This window comes from Vicia villosa, linkage group LG3 (genome assembly GCF_029867415.1).
Source record: "Vicia villosa cultivar HV-30 ecotype Madison, WI linkage group LG3, Vvil1.0, whole genome shotgun sequence".
Lineage (NCBI taxonomy): Eukaryota > Viridiplantae > Streptophyta > Magnoliopsida > Fabales > Fabaceae > Vicia > Vicia villosa.
In genome coordinates, this window is record NC_081182.1 from 182,743,180 (window position 1) to 182,756,928 (window position 13,749).

Genomic DNA, 13,749 nt, shown 5'->3' on the forward strand with positions numbered 1-13,749 from the left:
TAAAAAATACAAAAGAACAGCTCGGTAAGTTGAAAACCTGCAAAGGGCGACTTAGGCAAAAAGGAGCGTCTCGGTGGACTGAAAACCCGAAAGGGCGGTCCAGGCAAAAATTAGAGACAATAAACAGAAAAATTTATCCTGGTAGATTGAAAACCTGAGAGGGCAATCTAGGCAAAAATTAAGGATTTATGACAAAGTAACTGCATCAGTCCATACTTCGTCACCTGAAGAGTCTTTTTCATCAAAGGATCTTCGATCAAATCATCGCCAATCTGAAGCGACAAGCACAGTTGGAACTCAAAGTTGTTAGGGGGAATAGTGGTTATTGCTTTCAATGTAGCCTTTTCCGCATAATTACCATTTCCAACTTTTGTAAATACTCTATGGAATCACGCCTTTAGCTGGTTACCATCCTATTAAATAAATTTGAGCCCTGTGCCCATTTGTTTGCAATTCTTGATTTCTTCTAGCTTGCAAAATGACGCTTTAATTGTGTTATTCACTTTTGAAAAAAAAAGGAAAAAAAGTTTTAAATGAATTTACTTTTCTTTTTCAAAATAAAAGCGAAACTTTCCTTTGAGTGGTGAACAGCCGAAGGAACATCAACAACTATCTCCATAGGATGAATCAAAGATTATGATAGGAAAAGCTCTTCTATCCCCAGTGAAGAAGGTCTTTTATCCCTAGTGACGAAGATTTTTTATCTCCAGTGAAGAAGTTCTTCCATCTCAATAAGAAAAGATGCTTATCTTCCCCGGAGAAGTCTAAAGCACGCAGCATCATTCATCACCTGTGTTATCTACACCGTGTTGAAGAACATTTGCCAAGTATCTGGTTGTATTGCGACGTTGGTCCGTCTCCAGTATATACTTCTTTGTCTGTCAGTATCGTCAACATGCATGCGACATTCATGACATTCATCAATTCCACCACAAACATTTAAAGTGACAGAAAAGCTGAATTCATTTCATTAAGAGAGGGACCTTACTTGTGTATGTGCAAGTATACCAGTCAAATGTCTCTTGAATGAAAGAAAGACTCTCAACCAAATTAGGGAAAGTTTCACATGCCTGGGTTAACTTGCCAGAGCATGTCTTTCAAAATCCTAAATAGGAGAATGATTAAAATTGAAATGTTTGTTTGTTTGTTTGAATGTGGTGAGATAGGAGAAATATCTCTCTATAGAGATAAGCTATGTCTATCTATTGTATGAAATATGTGATTTTAGCTGGCTTGTATGAGGCTCAAGCTTGAGGCTTTTTAAAGGGATTACTTTTATTGACTCTGGAGATAGTTCCATCGGGAATTGACTTTTGATTGAATGATTTTTGTGTTCTGTATGAAGCCCAGAATTGAGGCTGACTCTAGTTGGAGAGTGTTTATGTTGTTTTTGATTGAAAGGTTTATTTTAGTGTTCTGTACTGTCATACCCCAATTTTTGACCCAAGATACCACCTCATATCATCTGCATATGCATCATTTACATCTCTAACAAATTGCATAGCTTGTGTTTGCTATTTGTGCTCAGCAGAGTTAATCAAGAAATCACTCATTAGGGTTTTGTTCTCCCTTCATCTCAAATGAACCATCTTCATCAACAATCAACATTTGGTCCTCAAGGATTTATTTCGTCAAGCTCAACAGCTTTGAATCGACCAAATTAGGATTCTTCATTCAATCACTCATTCTTTGCAAGATAATTTTGTGTTCATGGATGTTTTCATTTTAAGTGCGCCATTGCCAATTGGTGTGATCTAAGAGACTTGCTTGGAATCATTCATGGGAATTTCATCAAAGTTGCAAAGAAAATATCATGTTTAGTCCATTGTTGGAAAATTATTTCAAAAATGATTCAAGATCATGGGTTCAAGGATTTTAGTTCAAGATCATTTCAAATTCATGGTGCAAGAATATATTTCAAGACTTGAAATTTAAAACTTCACTACTTCAAAGATATTCCACCACTTCCTTTTGAAAAAGGACCATTCAAATTTTCAACATTCAAAAGGAATTCAAATTCAATTCAAGATCATTCAAGAATAATTCAAAGCTTCATGCTTGAATAACAATTTCATTCAAGTTCTAAAAAGAAATTCTAGCATTTACAAATGATGTTTTTTTACATGGAACAAATGAATTACAAAGGAACTTCATCTAAAGTTCAAGAATTACAAAATTCCATTCATTTTAAAGAATACAAGTTTCATACAATTCTAAGGTGAAATGAATTGGAATTACAACGAAATAAAACTTCAAAGACATTCTTGAATTCACTCTTGAAATCTTCAAAGTCTTCATTCTTCAAGTTCAAGCTTCCTCATGCTTTCTTCAAAGTTCTCATGTGACATGAAAAAAAGAAACATAAAAGGGGTGAATTTAGCAAAAGAATAATTCAAGACAAAAAGGATTCAAAGAGATATTTCATGTCCACTTGCATGACTCATGTCATAAGAAATATCTCATGAAGAATATTCTTATTCTTGCAATGATTGCAACTTGGATATCAAGTTTATTATCATCCAAACACATCCTTAACTTTGCCTATAAATAGGAAGTTCTCTCCTTGAAGTTAATCACACCAAAGCTACTATACTACTAGCTTTCTCATTTCTCCCTCTTCTCTCATAAGTTTTCAAGTTTCTTGGTAAACCACTTGAAAAGTGAGAATTCTTAGCTACAAAGTTCCATAGTTTGAAAAGGGGTGAAGAAGTAGTTCATACCTTAGTGGAGAGTTCCAACTTGAAGTCCATCTTCAAGTCTCCCTAATATCCAAAGAGGTGTTATGGCATCACCTTCATCAAAAGCCTACAACAACAAGAAAAGTTGTTAGGGAAATTGTTAGTAACAATTCAAGGTTGTTAGTAACAATAAAGAATTCAAGGCGTACCATCAACAATAATCCGGTGAAAACCTCCTCGCCGTAGGTAAGTTAATTTCACTCTTACTCTCAATATTGTTGTTACCATTAACATATTTCCCTGTTAAGACAAAATTTCCAGAAAAATAGAGAAAGCATGTGTTATTGTATCATAAAGGAGAATTGTGTCATGAAGAACGAAATTGAGTAAAGCACACTTGGGTCTCTTCCTCTGTTTGTGAAAGAAACCGGGTTATACGGTAAGTTCTTCTCGTCGAGATAAGATCCCATGGCCACTGAAAAATCATAGGTGCTGTAAGTGAAAACAAAAGCAGAGACAAAGACAAAACTTGCGGTTCATTTTAAGACAGCATCAACAACAACAATTCACAATTCAGAAGCCGTAACAACAACACAGTAGTGGTTCAGATTCGGGATTCAGAATCAACACATTAGTAACAACAAACTTACAGCAGATTCTCAAGAGCATAAGTGAATAGTTTGCATACCTTAACAAAATTCGGAAAAACATCTCTTGCCGCAGACTTCGAGATTATTTCTCTGTTGTCTTTTGGATTTGTCTGTTTTGTTTGGTCTTCCATTTGTTGTAGAAGTCCATAAACAATTACTGGATGATCATGGAATGCTGTAAGTTGTGAGCTTATCCGACGTTCTATTCTGCTGGTGTGGATGCTTAATATCTGTTGAGATCCTATTTTATTCCAAGCATATCACTTGAAGATCACGGTAACACCTCAAACTCAGAAATCCAATTTTCTCATTCTTCGAGGTAAGCCTAAAACTCAATCAACTGTTTTCACAACACTAATCAATTCACTTTCAAATCATGCAACTCATTTTCAAAACAACTGGGCCTCTCGAATATTAGAGAGTATAAGTCCCTTTCCTTTTCTTTGTACAGTTTTTCTTTAAACAGAAAACTTCTTTCAAAACAAAAACTTTCAAACTGTTTTCAAAACCTCACGCTTTTAAACAAGACAATCAACCATGTTTTATAAAATAAAACATGGGCCTCCACATAGGTATAAGTCCCATTCCTTTGCATGAAATTAGGTATTTCATTGTACATACACCTTTTTGTACATACCTCGATCAATTTGATTTTTAACCTCGAATAACAAATCAAAAATGAAGGTTTTCTTTAAATCTTCCCAAAAATACCATGGGCCTCCATGTAGGTATAAGTCCCAAGCCCCTCTTGTAAATATTTGTTTACATAGCCATGAATACACCCAATGGGCCTCTCCCCGAGTATAAGTCCCGAGCCCCCGTGCATACAAACGGATCATGCTTATAGGTATATTTCCTTCGTAAACTCCATTGTATACACACACCTTGACATATATATGTAATTGTTCATACTTGTTCATGTTTGTCCATGTTTGTTCATACTTGTTCATGTGTTTGTTCATGTTATATATGCTTGTTCAACTTAGTACAACACTAGGTTCCCCATAGCCTCCTATTGGGCTTCGTGCAAAGAATCTCCCTAGTTTAGGTTAGGACATAGAGTATGGTTTCCCGGTGAAATCGCTCTAAGAGCTCAAACCAACTATACCATGCCTCCTCTTGGGCTTCGTACAAACGACTTGTCCCTCCCATAGCCTCCTCTTGGGCTTACAATGCAAGGACCCTCGATTGTCCCTCCCATAGCCTCCTCTTGGGCTTACAATACAAGGACCCTCGAATAGCCTCCTCTTGGGCTTCGTACAAGGACCCACGGGCTTCTTATAAGCATCCCCAAAATCCAAATCAAATACCCTAGGAGATTAGACATTTATCATCTCTATGATAGGAGTATCTCTTCTATATCATCACAAACAATCAATCAATCAATCAATCAACTTAACTTTTTTGCCACAAGGCTGGCTAATCAATCAAACTTTTTTTGCCACCATACTGGATGATTAATCAAAGTTTTTGTCACAAGGCTGACTTCATTGAAACTTTTGCCATAAGGCTGGCTGATTAATCAAAACTTTTTGTCACAAGGCTTACTTCATTGAATGTTTTTGCCACAAGGCTGACTAAAAAACATCTTTATCATTCTAAGCACCATAAGTGGCATGGCCCAGGGCTTATAATGAAAAGATTTTCAAACAAAAAACAAATAGATGTATGTGATGATATAGATTAGATACATCGAACATTTAGATGACATTTGTCTCTTTTCCTTTGCTTCCACTAGCATAAGTGGGAACTACGATTGCTCTGACTTTCTCAACATCCCTTTGAGAATACGTAGGCACAAGGTCGTATCCTTGGCGAGCAAAACTTCTCCCTCAAACCATTCAAACCTTAGCACCCGTAGACCCGAGCTAAAGATGCTCTGATTCCCTCTAAGGGATATGTATGCAGAGGATCGCGATGATCTTTGCGAGCATAATCAAACAAACACCCTAGGTCCCACCTATCTCACAAGAACCTCTCCATAACATAGAATGAAACAAACATAACAAAGAAACCTATAGAGTACTATAGATACGTTGGGTGCTAATACCTTCCCTTCGTATAACCAACCCTCTTACCCAAAGATCTCTCCCCCACTTTTAAGGTTATTGCAGCTTTTTTCCTTTTCCTACTTTGGAAACAATAAAAAGTTTGGTCGAAACAAAAGAAAAATCATTTTTTGAGCACTCGAGCCCAAAGAAGGCATCAGGTGTCTCAATCTGAAAAAAGATACGATTTTTCCCCGCGACAGAAAAATGGCGACTTCACTGGGGACAAAAGACCTTCTTTTTATTGTTTCCAAAGGAAGGGTTAATTCTAATTGTTATGTTTTTATTTGTGTTACATGTGTGGTTCTGGTTCTGTTGCATGTGTGGTTCTGTTACAAGTGATACATTATGGACAAATCCTAACCCGGATTAAGTACACATAAGAATTAGGTGGAGGGTATAGTCATGTACAGGCGTACGTGAGAATCCTTCCGCTCAGTGGAGGTTCCTTGTTGGTAATATATGTTTAGCATGTTTCGTAGCGAAGACATTATTGCTTTCATTGAACTGTAGAAGCTGAGTTGGCCGTAGAACCCCAACCCATCCTGGCCTTATTAGGTTGTGGCGCAGAAACTATTCAGGTGTAGACTTGGATTAGTTGTCATGCGGAGAGCCACACTCAGACGAGTTTTTCTTGAGAATATTGCTAGCTCACAAGTTCAGTTGTGCAAGCCGGTAATATCCGAAAGAAAAATGTAGACTCTGACGTATCAGTAGAACATGTTGTGCAGGTGATTAACCCCTAGTACTATCCCATGTTTGGTTCTCTGACCTCATGCTCGTGACGCTGGACCTTTGAACCTATGTGTACCATGTTTGTGTACCATGTTTGTATTACCATGTTTGCAGTACCATGTTTGCGTTACCATGTTTGCATTACCATGTCTGCTTTACCATGTTTGAATATGTGGCATCCATGCATCCATGCATTCATACATTCATTAAAAAAATCCATCTTTTCATAAAAAAAACAACATGATTTTTCCAAAGATTTAGAGAATTTTTCTTTGCAAACATTATAGGATTAAGTTATGGAAGGGGTAAAAAGGCATACCAAAAAGTACGGTTTCAAAGCGCCTGATGTGGAAAAACTAAGAGAGTTAGCATCTTCTGTACAAGATCCTTCCGATTTTAGGAAAAGTTATGGAAAGTTTTTGCCTATCCTGAACACTCAGGTTGATGAAGGACTTCTCAAAACTCTGGTTCAGTTCTATGATCCCGTCTACCGATGTTTTACCTTTCCAGACTACCAGCTGGTACCGACCTTGGAAGAATATGCCAATCTTTTGGGTATTCCTGTGTCTGACAAAATACCCTTCAATGGTTTGGAAGCCATTCCTAAGTCACACGTCATTGCAGCAAGTATCCACTTGAAGAAATCTGAAGTAGAGAGTAATTGGACTACCAAAGGAAACCTCCCGGGTTTAACTTCACACTTCCTAATAAAGAAAGCCTTTGATTTCATCGAAACTGGTAGCATGATAGCTTTTGAAGCTATACTAGCCTTGCTCATCTATGGGTTGGTTCTGTTTCCCAACGTCAACGACTTTGTTGATATCAACGCCATAAAAATCTTTTTGAATAGAAATCCTGTTCCGACTTTGCTTGGTGACATGTATTTCTCTGTCCATCATAGGAATCGCCAAGGCGGTGGAATCATTGTATGTTGTGCACCTCTGTTGTTCAAATGGATTGTTTCACATTTACCTGAGTCTCCTATCTTCACGGAAAACCGAGAATACGTTGGCCTCGAAGACTTATGTCTCTTACTAATCATGATATTCATTGGTATACCTTGGCTCGTTGTGGTACGGAAACCATTGACAGTTGTGGAGAGTTCGCCAACGTACCCCTCATTGGTACACAAGGAGGAATTAACTACAATCCAGTTTTAGCCCAACGACAACTCGGGTATGCAAATTCAACTAAACTCATTGGTCCTACAGTGGAAAGCTACTTCTATCAAGAAAGGGATGATCCTCAGAGGTTGAAAACAAGAATGGTGAGAGCTTGGTACGACGTCCGATGGAAAGAAAAAGGTGAGGCAAGAAATTGCATTGCCATGGACGCCTACACCTGCTGGGTAAAGAAAAGAGCAAAGGAGTTTCAAATGCCTTATGCTTATGAAAAACCCATGTTTCTTGTGGTATCTCAACTGCCCAACATTCCCACTATAGAGGAATACCAAGGCACTTTAGCCAAGATGAGGTTAGAGAAAGATGCTTGGGAAGATAAGTTTCGTAAGACCGATGTGGAAAACAGAAGGTTGAAGAAACGAGTGAAAGATCACGAGGAAACCCTCTACTGTCAAGATGGATGGCTCATTAGTAAAGATGAGAAGATCCGTCAGAAAGACGCTGCAATCAAGAGGTACATCAAAGAAAGCAAGAAAAAGCTTGAAGGCTCAACAAGCAACGCTCCAACTCCTGACGATTGGAAGAATGTTGTTAACAAGCTAAGGACCGAAAAGGCCGAATTGAAAGCTCACTATGGGAAAGAAATCCTGAAGCTCAAGCTGCACAACGCATTTGGTTCTTCGTCTGATGAAGATGCTTAGGATTGTTTAGCTTTTTACTTATCATTTGCTTTTGTAAGGAGTTATGCTCCAATGTTGTAACATTTTCCCATTATTTCAATAAAATCACAGTTTGTGTTCCAATGTTTGCAAGAAAATAATCTTTAAAATATTTGGAAAAAAATCATAAACTTCTTTTTTGCATACATCATTCTGCATATCGAGTATGTTGTCTAGAGTCTTATCTTTTGGATTTTCCTCCATTAGATCGTCAAGCTGTCGCGTCTCAAAGTTTCTCGACCGCGCTCACAATCAGATCACAGATACAATACTCGTTCAAGCAGAAGAAGAGTAATGGAACACTCTGAACAAGAGAATATTGAGCTCCGTGGTACAGTTGCCACCCTTCAAGAAAAGTTGGAAAGTCTCACTACTCTGGTTGACTCCTTAATGGCCGCACAGAATCAGCAGCCACCATCCAACAGTCAAGCAACAGTGACATCTGAAGTCACTACTCCAGTTTCTACAGTTGCATTCAGCATTCCATCTTTCTCTATGCCAGAAGGTTGGGGCACGCCTTTCAGCTTTGGTGCAGGATTCCGCCATAATTTCTCTGGGGTTCAAACAACCACAACTGAAGCGCCTGCAACGCAAGGTTCGGCGTTTATTCCACATTCAGGGGTAACTTTTTCCCAAATCACTATGGCACTCTCACAACCCACTATGACAGTTCCGACCCCTACGGTTCACACTATTCCTTATGATGGCAATGAGATTTATCATGATCAAGGTGATAGCACAAATCAGCGAAACCTTGTGGAAGATCTCCAAGAACAATTCAACAAGATACAGCTAGAAGTTAAAGCTATTCGTGGGAAAGATTTGTTTGGAAAGAATGCCCAGGATCTATGTTTAGTTCCCAGTGTACAAATACCTGCTAAATTCAAGGTCCCTGACTTTGAGAAGTACAAAGGTAGTTCTTGTCCACAAAGCCATCATGTGATGTATGCTAGGAAGATGTCTACTTATGCAGATAATCATCAGTTGCTTATCCATTACTTTCAGGACAGTTTGACTGGTGCCGCACTGAAGTGGTACACAGGAGTGGATAGCACTAACATTCGAACTTTCAACGACCTAGGCGAGGCCTTCGTCCGACAATACAAATACAACTCGGATATGGCTCCAGACAGAGATCAGCTCCGATCCATGGCTCAGAAAGACCATGAAGCTTTCAAAGAATATCCCCAACGATGGAGAGAAACTGCTACTCAGATTAATCCACCGTTAAAAGAGAAAGAGATGACAAAGATCTTCTTGAATACTCTTGGCCCGTTTTATTATGAACGCATGATTGCTAGTGCTCCAAGTGATTTCACCGAAATGGTAAACATGGGGATGCGTCTAGAAGAAGGAGTCCGAACCGGACGTCTAACTAAAGAAGGTGGATCTTCAAGCGGAACCAAAAAGTTCGGAAGTGGGTTCCAAAAGAAGAAAGAACAAAGTGTTGACATGGTATCCCAAGGAAAGCCAAGAGGAAACGTCAATCGTCAACAATAGATTTCTGCTATCGCGCCAGTCGTGAACACAGCACCAAATCCGGGATTTACCCCGCAGTTTCAACAACAACAGCCTCGACAACAGGCTCAACAGTTTAACAATAATCAGAATCGTGTACAAAGAGCTCCACAGTTTGATCCGATTCCAATGACCTACACAGAGTTGTACCCTGCTTTGATTGAAAGAGGTCTTGTTCAAACTAAAGCACCACCACCAGTACCTGAGAAACTTCCATGGTGGTACAAAGTTGAGGTCTCATGCCCTTATCATCAAGGAGCACCTGGCCATGATCTTGAGCATTGCATAGCTTTGAAATATGAAGTTCAGAGGTTGGTTAGATCTAATCTCCTCTCTTTCAGAAATTTGAATCCAAATGTGCAAGCAAATCCGCTGCCCAATCATGGAGGGCATGTTGTAAACATGGTGTATGGATGTCCTGGTCCATATCGAGTCTATAATATCAACTTCTCAAGAGCAGATTTGGTACAAATGCACGCTACTCTCTCTCAAGGGGCGAATTTTCGCCAGCATCACTACGGTTCCTGTAGCATATGTTGTGTAGATCCTCATGGATGTTCGATTGTGAGAAGAGATCTTCAAGTCTTGCTAGATAATGGTACTATTCAGATCTACAGAAATAGGAATGAAGATGAAGTTAACATGATAGGATGTCATCCGCATGAGCTTTTAGTCTCAGATATCAACTCGGAAATGCCTAAAGTTAATGTCATCGTTCCTCATTTCAACATGCCCGAGCGCATAGAAGTTACCCACAACAAGCCAAAGGTTCATATTGCTCCTTTGATCATTTGTCTACCTGGACCTGTTCCCTATGACTCTGACAAGGCAGTTCCATACAACTACAATGCAACAATGATAAAGGATGGACAAGAAGTTCCTTTACCTACTCTTTCATCTGTCGTGAACATCGATGATGTGAGTCGAGTAACAAGAAGTGGACGTGTGTACACTCCACTACCTCCAAAGCAGCCTATTGCTCCCGCAACCAGGCAAAATCCTGTTAATACACCAGTGGGGAATCCTGTGGAAACTCCTATCAGTAATACCAGCACTGATGTTGGTCAATCCAGTGGAACCAATGTCAATCCTGACTTTGATGAAATTTTGAAGCTTATCAAAAGAAGTGAATACAAGATTGTGGATCAGCTTATGCAGACTCCTTCAAAGATCTCAATACTTTCATTGCTTTTAAATTCTGAAGCCCACAGGGAAGCCCTGATGAGAGTCTTGGATCAAGCTTTTGTAGATCATGATGTGACTTTTGATCACTTTGATGGGATAATAGCTAACATAACAGCTTGCAACAATTTAAGCTTCTGTGATGAAGAACTCCCCGAGGAGGGCAGAAATCACAACCTTGCTCTACACATTTCTATGAATTGTCAGTCAGATTCTTTGTCTAATGTATTGGTGGACACCGGATCTTCCTTGAATGTGATGCCAAAGACGACTCTTGCTCGTTTATCTTACCAAGGAATGCCTATGAAGTTCAGTGGTGTAGTAGTCAAAGCATTTGATGGATCACGAAAATCTGTTATCGGCGAAGTCAACCTTCCCATGACAATTGGTTCACATACATTTCAAATCACCTTCCAGGTAATGGACATTCAAGCTGCTTATAGCTGTCTGTTAGGACGACCATGGATCCACGAAGCAGGGGCAGTGACTTCTACGCTCCATCAAAAGTTAAAATTTGTAACAAATGGAAAATTGGTAACAATAAGTGGGGAACAAGCCTTGATGGTGAGTCATTTATCCAATTTCTCTTTCATTGGTGCTGATGATGTGGAAGGAACTCAGTTCCAAGGTCTCTCTTTAGAAGACGAATCTTCCAAAAAGAAAGCATCGATCTCTTCTTACAAAGAGGCAGTAAAAGTAGTGAAAGATGGAACTACCACTGGCTGGGGGCAAGTTGTGATCCCGACCAAGAATGAAACTAGAGCAGGTCTCGGATGTTCACCAACATTCTCAAACTGCACCAAGAAGGATGAAACCCTTCGTCCGATCAAAGAAACGTTCCATAGTGGAGGGTTCCTTAACCCAGTTCCTCAAGAGGTTAATGCCCTTATTGAAGAATGCATCGAAGAAGGTCTCTCCGATACTGAAGAAGAATGGAAATGTTATCTCAATGACTCGGGATACATATCTCAGGAAGAACCGTATGCACCGTTCTATCCTCCTTCAGAGAAACCCAGAGGCAAAGTCAAAACAAGTGCTAACAAAACTGAGCCTGTTCCTGCAGAAATCTGGGACACCTTGGGACAACCAAGTGGAAAATATGATTATATGGTGAAATATACTGCACCTGAAAGTTCAAAGATTGCGATTGAAGACATCCAACCAACTGGATGGGGAGATCCCTTTGAATATAATAGTCAACCAGAAGAGGCTTACCAATACTCTCAATTTTCTCAGCAGCCTGAAATTACTGAAGATTTCGGCTTCAACGCATCTACCAAGATTTATAATCCTGAAGATGGTTATTATCACATAAATGCCATTTTTGAAGATGAAGGGGAAGATGGCCCCGCAGTTGACTTGGAAAGTGTCTCTGACAATGAGTCTCTTCATCCTGAAGATTGGGAATTACATCCTGAAGATCCTGAAGATTGTGACTCATCTTATGCTCTTCAAGAAGTAGAAGAAGACCGTTTCAACTCTACAAAGAACAAGGGTGACAAACCAGGACCTTCAAATCCTACTCTACCAGCGGTCAATATCAATACTGAAGATAATTCTGAGGAGAATTTTCCTGAATACATAATACACAGAGGAGTTCGTTGCTACTGGAAAGCTGTTGACGTTCCGAATGTTGTTCGCCGCTCAAAGTAATCACCTCGCTGTTATTTTGACCTCCTGCCTGGCCCAAAGCAGAGAGATGTTTTATAGGGCTTTGCTTTTAAATGTTCCGCCCAAATAACTTTGTGTATAGGGCTTTGTTTTAAAAGTTTCTCTCTTTGTCCTGCCCAAGACAAATGAGTTTATGTTTAGGGCTTTGTTTCAAAAATGAATCGTAAATAAAGTGTCATTTTGAATTCCCTACATTATGTGTTTTATTTTTTGCTTTTTTCTGGAAATGGTAATCCTAAAAAACCAAAAAAAAAAAAAAACTTTTTCAATGATCTGCATACACTATTGCATTCACAGTTTTTTCTGAAATAAGCATAAATCATATGTGCAGATTAACTATTAATAAACCCATTGAATGCAATAACCCTATGCCCTCTCCCAACTTTGAGTTTCCTGTGTTCGAAGCCGAAGAAGAGGAAGAAGAAGAGATCCCGGACGAGATCTCCCGATTACTTAAGCACGAGGAAAGAGCCATTCTGCCCCATAAAGAGCCTTTAGAAAAGATCAACTTGGGTTCTGAAGAAGACAAAAAAGAAGTGACCATTGGATCGCTGCTTGATGCTGATATCAAGAGTAAGTTGACAGACCTTCTCAAAGAATATGTTGACGTGTTTGCCTGGTCCTACCAAGACATGCCTGGGTTGGATACCAATATTGTTCAGCATTACTTGCCATTGAAGCCAGAATGTCCGCCAGTCAAGCAGAAATTGCGAAGGACTCACCCTTATATGGCTAACAAGATCAAAACAGAAGTTCAAAAACAACTCGACGCAGGTTTTCTTGTCTCCTCCGAGTATCCTCAATGGTTGGCCAACATAGTGCCAGTTCCGAAGAAAGATGGAAAAGTCAGAATGTGTGTTGACTACCGTGACTTGAACAAAGCCAGTCCAAAAGATGACTTTCCATTACCACATATTGACATGTTGGTTGATAACACCGCTAAGTTCAACGTCTTTTCTTTCATGGACGGGTTCTCTGGTTATAATCAGATCAAGATGGCTCCCGAAGACATGGAGAAGACATCTTTCATCACCCCATGGGGTACCTTTTGCTACAAAGTGATGCCGTTTGGATTAAAGAATGCAGGCGCAACTTACCAAAGGGCAATGACTACTCTCTTTCATGACATGATGCATAAAGAAATTGAAGTTTATGTGGACGACATGATAGCCAAGTCCAGCACAGAAGAAGAACATATTAAATACCTTTTGAAGTTGTTTCAATGACTAAGGAAATATCAGCTTCGCTTGAATCCTAACAAATGTACTTTTGGGGTTAGATCTGGAAAACTCTTGGGTTTCATTGTCAGCCAAAGAGGTATTGAAGTAGATCCCGACAAAGTCAGAGCTATTCAAGAGATGCCTGCACCAAAAACTGAAAAGCAAGTAAGAGGATTTCTCGGACGATTGAACTACATCTCCAGATTC